The sequence below is a fragment of the Diorhabda sublineata genome, chromosome 9 (assembly GCF_026230105.1).
Source record: "Diorhabda sublineata isolate icDioSubl1.1 chromosome 9, icDioSubl1.1, whole genome shotgun sequence".
Lineage (NCBI taxonomy): Eukaryota > Metazoa > Arthropoda > Insecta > Coleoptera > Chrysomelidae > Diorhabda > Diorhabda sublineata.
This window is the reverse complement of record NC_079482.1, coordinates 14,773,898-14,786,423: the sequence shown is the minus strand read 5'-3', so window position 1 is coordinate 14,786,423 and position 12,526 is coordinate 14,773,898.

Genomic DNA, 12,526 nt, shown 5'->3' with positions numbered 1-12,526 from the left:
GAATAAAGCAAAGAACTGAGTTTTCAAAGTCATATCTATTTATAGACTAAAATATATGCAATATTAAAAATAATAAATTCTTCCTCACACTCATTTTGAGGCATTTACTTAACTAATGGGGTACAGACACGTTGTTCATAAATACTAGAAAACAAACCAAAACTAAAAATCACATTTTTGTAGGAACAAATAGCAGAAATATTGCCTCATGTCTACATATACAACGTGTTAATAAGAAAGCGCAATAACTGAAATTAGTTTGTTCAGAATCATGAGTAGAATCGATTCCACTAATAAAAAATAAGGATCAAATTTGAATCAAAATAATATTGGTAATTCTTTTATGATAAAAATAAGTTAGTAATATTTAAAAAAATATGCAGATACTTCTAATATCAAATACCTAGGTAACTTCGTTATAAAATCAAAAATGATATCTAGGTACAATAGAAAATTTATAAAATAACTGTTGTAGTAGTGTTTGCTACTACAATACTCTCGCTACTGTCGGTACTGTACATCCCTAAAATTTATAACATAAAAATTTTTTTGTTCAATAGCTAATATTGCTAGCCCAGACAATCTTTCTTGAAGCTTTGTTGACCTTAAATATATTTTTTTAAATTTATAACTTAGAAAAAGATCGCCGATTTGATAAGTCAAATCGGTTTCTTATGGACCTTAAAGTTTGATCTATAATTTTTAAGAGAAAACTAATTTTAAAGACGGTTTTTGGAACATGAGAGGTCTCATCTCGGTGTTCATATTCAAATAGTTTTGGTTTAAATTTCCTCATGACCATTGGTAACGGTGAAAAGTCTTCTTCAGTTTCGACAGAGGATGCTACTTCTCTCGCTTATACAAGAATTTCTTGAAATGATCCATATTGCTGGAAGTGATCAACTAAATCTTTTAGGTAAGTTTGGCATACTTTAATATTAATTGTAGCACTTTGCATTTTTCTGCTGACAATATTTATATGAAATTAAACGTCATGCCAAATAAGAATTTCCCACAAAAATTGAGAATTTTGTACGTTAAGAGGGAACTCACTATGTCTTGCATCAATGTGAAAGGAATTATCTTCAGCTACTTCTAGAAGACTTTTGCAAATCTTAATTGAATAAAGTTTAGGATCCCTCACTATCAACTCATTTGCCTATTTCAATTTCCTTCATTGTTCGAGGACTCGTAACGCTCTTTCGGTTTATGGCCAAAGTTCAGGTATCGGGTTATCTGATTGCCTCGTGTGTCAGTATTTTTATTTTGGTATGCTCAACTTGCGCCTGGCTGCGTCAGTGAAAAAAAAATGAAATACTCTAGTCACTAAAGTGTTGAAGAGTATGCTGAAGCCAGTTGAACTTATTTTATTTACTCTCCTGGATTGGTACCCTGGGTATTTGATGCTGATGTTAACGAAGTTTTTTAGGTACAAATTCGTCGAACAAATTGAAACAACAATAGAACACAATTCTCTCGATTACAAACTCAATGACTATTCATAAATATATATCATTGTAAATAAACTAACCGATAAAAGCAGCGATATCAAAAGAGTTAAGACCTCGGGAACTTCCTAGTAACTACCAGGTGTGGCATAAGCGGTTTCTTGGTGCGGCAAAACAAATTTGGTTGCGTGCAATAAACGAGGTTAAGCGGGATGTAAAAAAAATTCTCAGAAGGTCAAAGCTCTAAGGCTCTACTCGAAAAAGAATAACATTTTTAAGTTGAAATATAACAGCAATACAAATTTACATTTAAAAATCCTAATATCATTGCTTTTTTTTATTTCGGAAAAATACTAACTTCGTTACAACTTATATCAGTAGCAGATTGATTGAAAATTATATGTTGTATATCGAAATATTGAGAAGTAGAAAATTGAACATACCTTGGAAAGATTTATTATGGAAGTACCAGCTTCTGTATTGTGTTTAAAAAATTTTAATACATTGTTTATAATTTTGTGACTTTGACCTGTTCAATCTTTTGGATAATATACAATATAAAATATTATGAGACTATATACTAAGTCAACGAAGTCAATATCAAAATGAGCATTCACTTTGTAATGCGTCTGGCTTTTCTACTACACATCAAAATCTTGAGTTTTTTGCTAGGTTTGTCAAGCTGTATATTGTAGCTTACTGAGCCATGTGCGTCATTTTGGACTAGTACTCTATAAATATAATTCATATCTCAACATACAGAAAATCAATATGATTTCATTCAATCTTTTTCAAATTGCTCTCACAACTACATCCTCAACTTCTCAATAAAACTTGAAACATACAGTCAATCCTAGATTAAGTGAACTAACAACAATCCTACCAATACACAAAGGAGTCTGAAACAATTAAAACTAGTTAGTCCAACATCAGTTTTGGCGCTGCCGCTGACAAGTTGATCTCAGCACTAAGTGTGTGAACATTGTGGTGAGCCAAAACCTATTTCAAAGGGACTATGGAAACATCCGTACAGTCGGTGGTGATTTGAGAGTTTCGAATAACTTTATAGAACTTCATAGGTGATTTAATTAGTATTTGTGAATGAAACATTGTCGGTATGTGTGACTCTTTAATCTTTATTAGAACCATACTCATATTTTGATATTGGGATAAGAAATTGCTTATGTCATATTTCTATCAACATATTGAATAACGATACGTGTTTTTTATAATGTCGGCTTTTCACAATATTGTACAATGTAACAAAACGATGTGCTCATCTAATATCAGATTGAATTTAGTTGTAAAAAAGTGAGTTTGTGTGATGAGAGGAAACATTTTATATACTTCGCACTCATACTTCGCATTTGTTCCTGACAATTTGTCATTTTCCTCCTCGTTTTCTTACTATATATGAAATTATCGAATTATATCGATACTTATTAATCATGTACATTCCAGACCTCTATGAGTTTACAAAAATTTATCGATATAATGTCAGCTAAACACATAAATCCACTTTGGTAATGGAAGCTTAGACAATAAATGGAAATTTTTTGTATAGGTCCTAAAATATCATTTGGATAAGAGAAACAAAAAATTCGAACGATATTAAGAACGGAAGAACACATATTAACTGTGAAGTATATTCTAAAAATAGTGGTCTAGTACTCAGGCCAGAAAATTCGAGATACAGCAATTCAAACTAAACTTTGGAATTATTCAGCTGACTTAGTTATTCTTCTTTGAAATAAAATGTTACCCGAATTGATTATACAAAGTCTTAACCTTCCATTAGTCGCGCGTGTATCTACGAGATACATGGCTAACTTTTTGCTAAATATTTATTTATGTAATAGCTCTAGAAAATGGAGATTTGCAGTAGTTCTCGGTAGATGTATCTCGAAGCCTTTCCTAGAAGTACAATCGGCTGATTTCACTTTTACCATCCCTGGCCAACCTAAACCCGTGCGACCGCCGGATTTGTACCAGCTAGATACAGCGCGACCAAAAGCGTCAGTTTATCTTCAGATTTAGTTGAGATAAGTTATCGTTCATTTCGACGTTTTATAATTATTCAAACGTAAATTTTATTGTTTTTTAGTGTTTATTTGTACTCTAAAAGTGCTTTTGCGAGTGTCAAATTAAAACATGAGTACAAAAATTTACGACTTTTCAAAATCAGAAGATATTGAAGAACTTACTAGTCTCGCTTTTTCCGAGGACGAAAATTTACAAGAAGATGTGGATGACTCTGATGAATCTGAAACAGAAGACCAAGTCGAGACAAGATCAGTTGATTACGAACTGATCATGAATTTGAAAAAAGCGATGACGATGAAAACGACGCCCAAATAAAAAGTCTTCCACGACAAATCAAAGCAACCTTGGAAGCACAACAAGAAGTTCAAGAGGCAACACCTGGACCAAGTAAAAGAAAGCGATGCGAACCATGCTATGTAGAAAATAAAAAAACGTCAGTGTCTACATATTGTTGTAAAAAATGTGGAATTCATTAATGTATAAAACTTCATACAAATATGATTTGTAATAAATGTTATAATAAAGAAATTGAAAAGGATGATTACTCCGATTAATTTTATAAGTTTGTGAAATATTTTGAATAAATAATATAACTTGAAAGCTAGTTCTGTCGATTATCTAATTAAAATTTTACACATTTTACATATAAAATAATTATTTTTTTTTACTTGAAAAAATGTTAAATTAAAAGCGGAGAAGTATTCATACAAAATTTGCTGTATTAATATATTAAAAATAATAATAACAGAAAAAAATTTATTTGATATATGTATCTGCTAGATACAACGCGACCAAATACGTTAGAAATACCCGCGCGCCTAATGGAAGGATAAACAAGAACGCTCACCAATAATTATTTCATTAGACCTTCAAACGGGGACCTATGGTACGCATACGTAGATATGGCACGTCCAACAGTTCAAATGGTTCGCATCACTTTTTCAAATTGTGTGTATAATATATCAAAAAAGTAATGAATAAATATCCGATTTTGAGGATATTCATTGTAAATTTGGTATAATCTAATCTAAAGCGATGTATCTCCCACGAGACGTTTATAGAAAAGAGAATACGCGACTAGGTGATTTTCTGCTTTTAAGGGTTATACGGGAGATTTATAGGAGGGCGATTCCTCATTATATAAGTGTTTGTACAGCAAAAGTTTATTGAATTGAGTATGAACTAATCGTTAAATAAGTTCCAAAATCAAAGTACAATATTAAAGTTTGTACTAGGTGTTGTTACTGAACGGTCTCAGGATAGTTAATCGTAATCGAGCCATTGTATATTGAGTTGGCAGAGCGTTTATACTATTCCTGACATGTAGTGCTCAACGAGATTTTAAACAAGACATGAATCAAGGTGTTAGTGTAATGCTGATAGAACGGAGACAAATCGACGAGCAGTTGCTTAGTTTACAACAAAGTAAGCAATATTATCCACGGAACATCCTTTAAAAAAATTAGTCAAGGGAAGTGTAGTCGTAAATTTGCTCAATATTTTACATAAAAAGGCAGACCTTTCACTAATGGGGAGTTCACGGAGCAAATATTTCTGATACTTGTGGATGTATTGTTTGATTATATTCCTAATTATCAATGCGCGGTACTTTGACAATAACCGTGTTATGAAGAACTGATCTGTTTATTACTATTCAAAGGAAAGACAAGAGATGAAGATATAAAACTAGGAAATGAACCTTAAGCTGCAGGTATCGAGACATACTATTCTAGATTTGTATTATACCTGTTCGAATGAAAACAGATGTATTTACCTGCGATATTACCTCCTATAGATGGAAATACTTTCTATCGGGAAACATACTTATTTAACTTTGATGAATAGCATGATGCTGTTTCTAATGAGGAAATAATAAACTACATAGTTTCACTGGAAAAGGTTGAGGTCTTGACAAACGTTTTCACATGTCTTCCTCCTTGATAAAACCAGATGTGATGGATTTTTCTAGCATTCGTTTCAATGATTCTCTTTTAACATGGACAGACATACAAGAATTTGAGCCTCAGTATATTCAATAAGGAACAATGAATTGAGAAAGATAGAATTCAGAAAGTAAGAAAAATTTTGGAAGAATCTTCAGTATAAAAATAATCAATTAGGCTAATGTTTCATATAAATTTTATTTGTCTAATAAAAGTTGAAATATTTCCAGCATTTGGAGCATCCTATATATATTCTTCAATTTCTTATGTCTTATTTCTTAGACCTTTTGATATATTAATGAATCTAAATGTTCTTGATTTTAGATCTCTTCTGTTCATCAAAATATGATATCAACACTGACAATTTGCTTATTTATATTGATCTATAAATCTATAGATGCAGTTTTATTTTTTTAACGTATTGATGACCTCTTAATCTATTTTCTAAATACTGAGATGTTTGCCATATGTAGACAGCGCCACAATTAGTACAAGGCACTTGATATATAATATTATTTCTTTTGTTTTTCGTTGTCTTAGATTTCGATTTAGTGGAGTGGAGGAGTTTGAATACTTGAAATAATTGGTCGAAGGGGAATGTCGGGTTTGTGGAGTTTTGGTAAACCATATATTTTAGGGGGTAAGGCATTGTGAATTTTCAATATTTTTTCGTCTGATGGCGAAATAAAAAGTTGTTTTTCCCAAGATCGGATTAGATCATTATTTTGTTTTTGATAAGAGTTTGTAGGGTCTTGTTCAATTTTTTTGTAAGTTGTTTATCGTTTAATAATTTCATCATTTCATTATAACAATCTTCTGATTTCATGATAACAGTTTTATTAGATTTATCTGCTTTAAAAATTTTGAGATTATTATTTTTACTTATGAATTATTTGGTTTTAGTTATATTTTGAGGTTTGATATTGTTTTGTTGTCTTTTGTTTTTCAATTTATTTTTGAAATTAATGATAATATCACAAGTATCAGATCTTATTTCATTTTGAATTTCGTTATTCAGATGATTGGTGTTACATTCAATATTATTTGTCGCAGGTAATTCTCTGTCACTAGAAATATTTTTTGCAAAATTGGGATAAAAATTTTAATTCATCTGGTATGAGAGTATCAGTAAGTTTTATATGGCATAATTTTAAATTTAGAAATGTAGGTATGAATTATCTTTTTTGAATCTGAGTAGAAAAATTCTTCGGTTTTTCAGTTCTGCAAGTTTGTGGAGGATATTTTCGAAATTTTACAGATTCTGTTTGGCTTCAGTTCCATATGTAAGTTCAACGTTACAGTAGGTAGGCATTATTTAATCCATGCCGGTAAATTCGTATATTAATGCATCTACATGTTCTTGATTTTAGGTCTCTTCTGTTTTAAAATTAGTTTTTAAACTAATATATATATATATATATATATATATATATATATATATATATATATATATATATATATAAATTTGGAGAAATCTTCAGTATAACAAAAAAATAATCAATGCTTAGGCTAATGTTTCGGATAAATTTATTTCTCTATTAATATTATCATAAGAATTGATTATTTTTTATACTGAAGATTTTCCCAAAATTCTTCCTACTTCCTAGATTCTATCTTTCTCAATTCATTGTTCCTAATTCAATATACTGAGGCTCAAATTCTTGTATGTCTGTTCGTGTTAAAAAAGAATCATTAAAACGAACGCTAGTAAAATCCATCAAATCTGGTTTTATCAAGGAGGAAGACATGTGAGAATGTTTGTCAAGATCTTGACCTTTTCCAGTGTGGTTTAACATTTCCTCATTAGGTTCCTCCTCAGCGTTCAATTCAACTTTGGTAGCCTCTACAGCAATAAAGTCGTCTTCGATAAAAACTTGTGAATTATAAAACAAAAGTTCTACATACTTTAAATGCCTTCATTGCAGTTGACATTGTCACTGCCCAAATAAATGGTTTTCCGAATAGATCAGTCACCTACAACTGGAAAGCTACTTTCCAAATATGATCTCAACCATGCTATTAGTACCTGATCATGAGATATACTCAAAAGCCACATAGAACCAACAGTTAGGTGGGACACATATTGTTGTCACGCTATATTCACATGCTTCATCAATTAACCGCAAAGTTTGGGTGTGAAAGAAATGACCATCTGAAATCAGCATAACTGTGTTGGCTTTAGAAGCGTTCGTGAGTTTCACAAACTTCTGAAATCATCTTAAGAAAATATCTACAGTGATCGACTTAAAATCTGAACTTTCTTCCCATGAATTCAGTGTGGTTCTATTGAGCAATTCGGGCTTCATATGTTTTTCAGGATATATAAACTGGAGAAAGGTATGTACCTGCAAGTGTTGAAACAAATTTCACTAGTAATAGTTTGTACCTCTTTCGGCCGATATCAAACACCTTCCTGATTATATTTTGAATAACATTTTATCCTCGCAGAATCAATTAATCGTGCTCAATATTGAACGTGAACACTTGATATTATTCACGCGAACTACGTCTGGGATCTTCTAATGATGAATGTTAACTGTATCCATTACAGTAATGGAACCCTTGATAAGGTCCAATATCTATAATTTTCCATTAAACGAAACATTTAATTCCGATGTTACTGAAAATAAATGATATGATTATTTATTTGTATAAGGAAAACACTCATTAATAAACTCATTTAGTGTGCTTATGGATTGATTTATTTCTCTGTTGCATTTGTGCATAAACGTTATTTTAAGTTTTTGTGTTAGTGTGATCTGGAAATAACTGTTCAAAAAGTCCAAAAATGCCAATTTGCAATTTTATAGAATATTCTAAGCATTGATATATATTTCTAGCTCGTTATAAACTTTCAGCTTTTTCTATTTTTCAAATTAATTTAATTGTACTATCAGTTTCGAGACAATATAACATGGAAAATGTTCATTTTATAAAACACCAATTGTTCTTCATAATAATGGAAACTGCGATATATTATACTCTGTCATTGTAATCAAAACTATGAATAGTAACGTCGTTTGGCAGCAGAGTATGCTATAACGAACAAGTAACATCAACTCGTATTGTTTGTGGATACCTCTAAATTCACCTCTGATGCCTTTGTTAATACATCATAATCAACGTGTGAAATAGCGGTATAACGAGCTCTTAAGACCTCTCAACTTTCAATAATGAGAAGGTTGTATATGTGAAAAGAATGTAGTTTATATTGGAAAAAATCCAATTATCCCACTAATAATCACAACTAAAGTAATCTACACAAACAAAATGACTAAATTGAAGACTAGACTAGATGAAAATTTTTTAGAACTTTATTTCAATTAACGAATTATTAGGGAAACAGTATAATTTCAATTATAAGACACTAACCGCTCATCATATTCAGTGAAGATACATGTTCACTCACAATAAATTGCAGCTTCTCCTTAAGGTCGCTCGACAAAATGCAATACATCGTGCAAGATATTGCATACAAGTCTCTTGTCATTGCATCGTCAAGATCTTGCATGAAACAATCAGATGATATTCATCTGCACATGCTTTTGATCAAGAAATATTGCGTATTGCATTATATTGCACGTTGTATTGCATCATGTCAAGCAGCCTTTGATCACCGCTATTATATGAATAGAGCTGTGAGAAATCAACATGTGGAAGGCTGCAAATTATTAACCACAGCTTATTAAACTAGAAAGGAGTTCCATGAAACTTCTCAAGAAGAAAGAATTGTTAACAATACTGCTTGTAATATTCTATGTTCATTTTTATAAATAAGTCACCTGTAAATGGGTTTGTATGCATGCTTGTTTCCCTCCTCTGAACTTAAAGCAAGTGTCTTATCACTGTTATCCCACTACTTTAATTGCGTTCGTTAGCCGAGCGAGCTCGTGGGTTCAAGTCTCGTTCATGCTGCAAAATAATTTTCTCTTTACATCGAAGAAAATTTTACAACTCTCTGCCTCTGTCGGAAATTTACTTTACTACCTGCAACAGTATTACTTTATAATTCAATCCTCTAACTCTGCTGGAGATTAACAAAACTAATAAATAGAACTCGAAGAAAATTATATTTGTGACAAAAAAGCGAACTGAAAGTGGAAAATGAATATAGTTCAAAAAACCAAAAAAGACTCTTTCATATCTTATGAAACTAAAAAGTGGAAAATAGATACAGTTTGAAGAAAAAGTGAAAAACACGCTTATAAAGTACATAAAACTGAAAAGTTGAAAATAACTTCTACTAGTATTATGGGACGCTTTTTCACAATGATACTAGTTTTCCCATTCATTATTTTTTATGATCACAAAATTCACATCAACCGTATCTTGGTTATTAGTGACTAAATTTTTTTAACAGTACAAGTTAAATGTTAGTATTTCATCTACAGGTATTTGTTAAATTAAGCTTATGATCGAGATCGGACTGAGGTAATTTTTGAGGTTAGTAATATTGTATATTGGTCCTAAAATCTCAGATATTATTCGTGGTAGATTTGATGATGATCTTTCTGAGTCGAAAGATTTTATTCATCATTGTTTCAAGCTTATCTTAAAAATTGTATGATTAAAATTAATTTGACTTTAATTCGAAAATGGTAACAACTTCATTTCTCAAATGTGAACGATGTGAATTCAAGACACTTCAAGCACTGCATCAATGTCTTGTAGCATTCTCCCATTTTCCTAATTATATCTCATTAGTTGGAGGCTTCAAAAAGTTCCAAACCTAGAAATAGATGCACATGCAGGTAATACTGGAATATTGAATATTTTATAATCAACAGCGTTATAACCAGTTTAACAAAAATAGTTTTTGTAAAGAAACGTTTACCTAAACTCGAAAGTAGAGCATTGCTAATTAAACTTACATGTGCATCAGAATTTTCTGGGTCGTTAGAAAAACATAGGAAACGGTGTTCAATTGACGATATTTCTTACATATATCAGCAATAATAGAAACATAATAAACAATTGAAAATACGGAATTGAAGGAACCACAATAAAGTCTCTTTAGATTTTAGAAACAAAATAATGTAGAAGTATTGCCACTTGTCTGGTCTAAGCTACAAAATATGATTTGTTCTAGATTGAAGAAATTCGTTAAAAAACATGTTTCTTATGATTTTTAGTAATATACTCAAAGGATAACTAGACATAAATTTGGATTCGATTTCAGAAAATGTCAATTTTGTATTTATATGATTCTCAGAAATGAATCAGAACTAGAGCAAACGATGTCATGAATATCACATAACGCGCTATTGTTTGAGTAGGCTTTATTTATGACTGTTTCTTATGCAAATGACTGTTCATTGTAATTTCAAAGTTTCATTTGTTTTTTTTAACAATAGCTTAGCAATAGAAAAATTGATTGAGAAAGCGCATGCTTTATCGAAAGTGAAGTCTTAATTATGTTATGATCTATCTTACATTTGCCACAAGACGAGTTTACTGTGAAGGACAGTTTCAAGGTCACAGATATTTTTGCGGTCAATTAGTGAAAAACTTAATTTTAGCAACTGTCAATTATTGAACTCGATAGCACGACGAACGAAATATATTGAAAATAACTCTTCACCTTGATTAAAAGACTATTTCAGAATTTCTAGTGTTTCTTAATTAATCTGACTAATGTTACAGACTTGGTTCGAGTTCTGTTGTTTGTTCAGGATTTGAACAGAGGTTGGAAAATCACACAGGAGTTAGTTGATGTTCATTCCATGTAGGTAATGTGACTGGAAATAAGATGTTTATCAAGATTAATGAAACGCCTATTCCAAGTGTAACTCGTTCAATAAAACTATCCTTGCCATCGATTTGTGAATTAGTTCAATGTCTTGGCCAAGCAGTGTGTACAGGAGATTCCTGATTACGTTATTTTTTAGTTCATTTGTAATAGCAAATATAATACTAAACTTTCTTCTTATTCACCTTTACTACATCATTAAACTATAAACCAATAAGTAGAGGACTTTATTTACTATTTAACTAAATTGTACTTTGAAACTAAAACATTTATCCACTCTTGCTAATTGACATAAGCCAAAATACATAATATATAGCACTTTAGGAGGTTAGTGCTCACTTGAAGTTTAAAATAATGTTTTTGCTCAGACCACTATGGTTTTCCATATCTTTCTATCCTGTATCTATCTTTTTCAGTCATTGAGTTCTAGACTTTGTATATCCTATACAAATTGATCTTCCTTCCTATTTTACAGTTTTCCTGTAGGTCTTTTCTCGTTTGGTCTCCATTCTGTAATCTCCCTTATCTTATGTTATTTTTCCATTCTTTTAATGTGCTCCATCCAATTGTGTTTATCATATCCTCCTATCTAATATATTTCCAATTTCATAGTCCTTACGTTCTATATACTCATTCTTTCCCCTAATTATTCTCCTCCCAAATATTTTTTAGTCTCAGAGTTTCCACCGCATATGTAACCACTAGATTTATTCAAGTCTTGTATAATTTGGCTGCTCGGCCAAAAAAAAAATAGATAATTTATCTATACTGTATTTGGTTTGTACAAATTCTTTTTTTTTCAATTTCCATATATTTCGTCGTTCCTTTTTTTATTTTCAATCCTATCTGTCCTGCCTCTCTTACTATTATTAATGATACTTACATCGATATGATGATTATTTGATTACAATCCAGTTCTGTCGCGTTTGCTTCATATCCTATAATTGTACCATTATCATTAGTATATTGGCATCTTTTCTTTCCAAATTTCCAAGAAAGTTTATTCGTCCCCAACTTAGTAGTATATTGCTTGTTTTTCTTGTAATTTCCAATACTTTTCCATACACTGAAAAATATAGCCTTTATTTATATCATGTACTTGAATATTGTAGTCGAATAAACATCATTATTCTTATCAACACTACAATCATTACTTTCATGCTCACTGTCTTCTTCCGTATATTGATAAAATTCACAGTATTTCTATAATCATTGATTAATGTATTCAAGGTATCATTCAACCATTTCATTCCATTTGTTTTTATTATGTTTGTGTTCTCTTCTTATTTTTTTGATTTATCATAATCAGCTTATTTCATAGTTCGTCCTTTCTGTTTTCAATT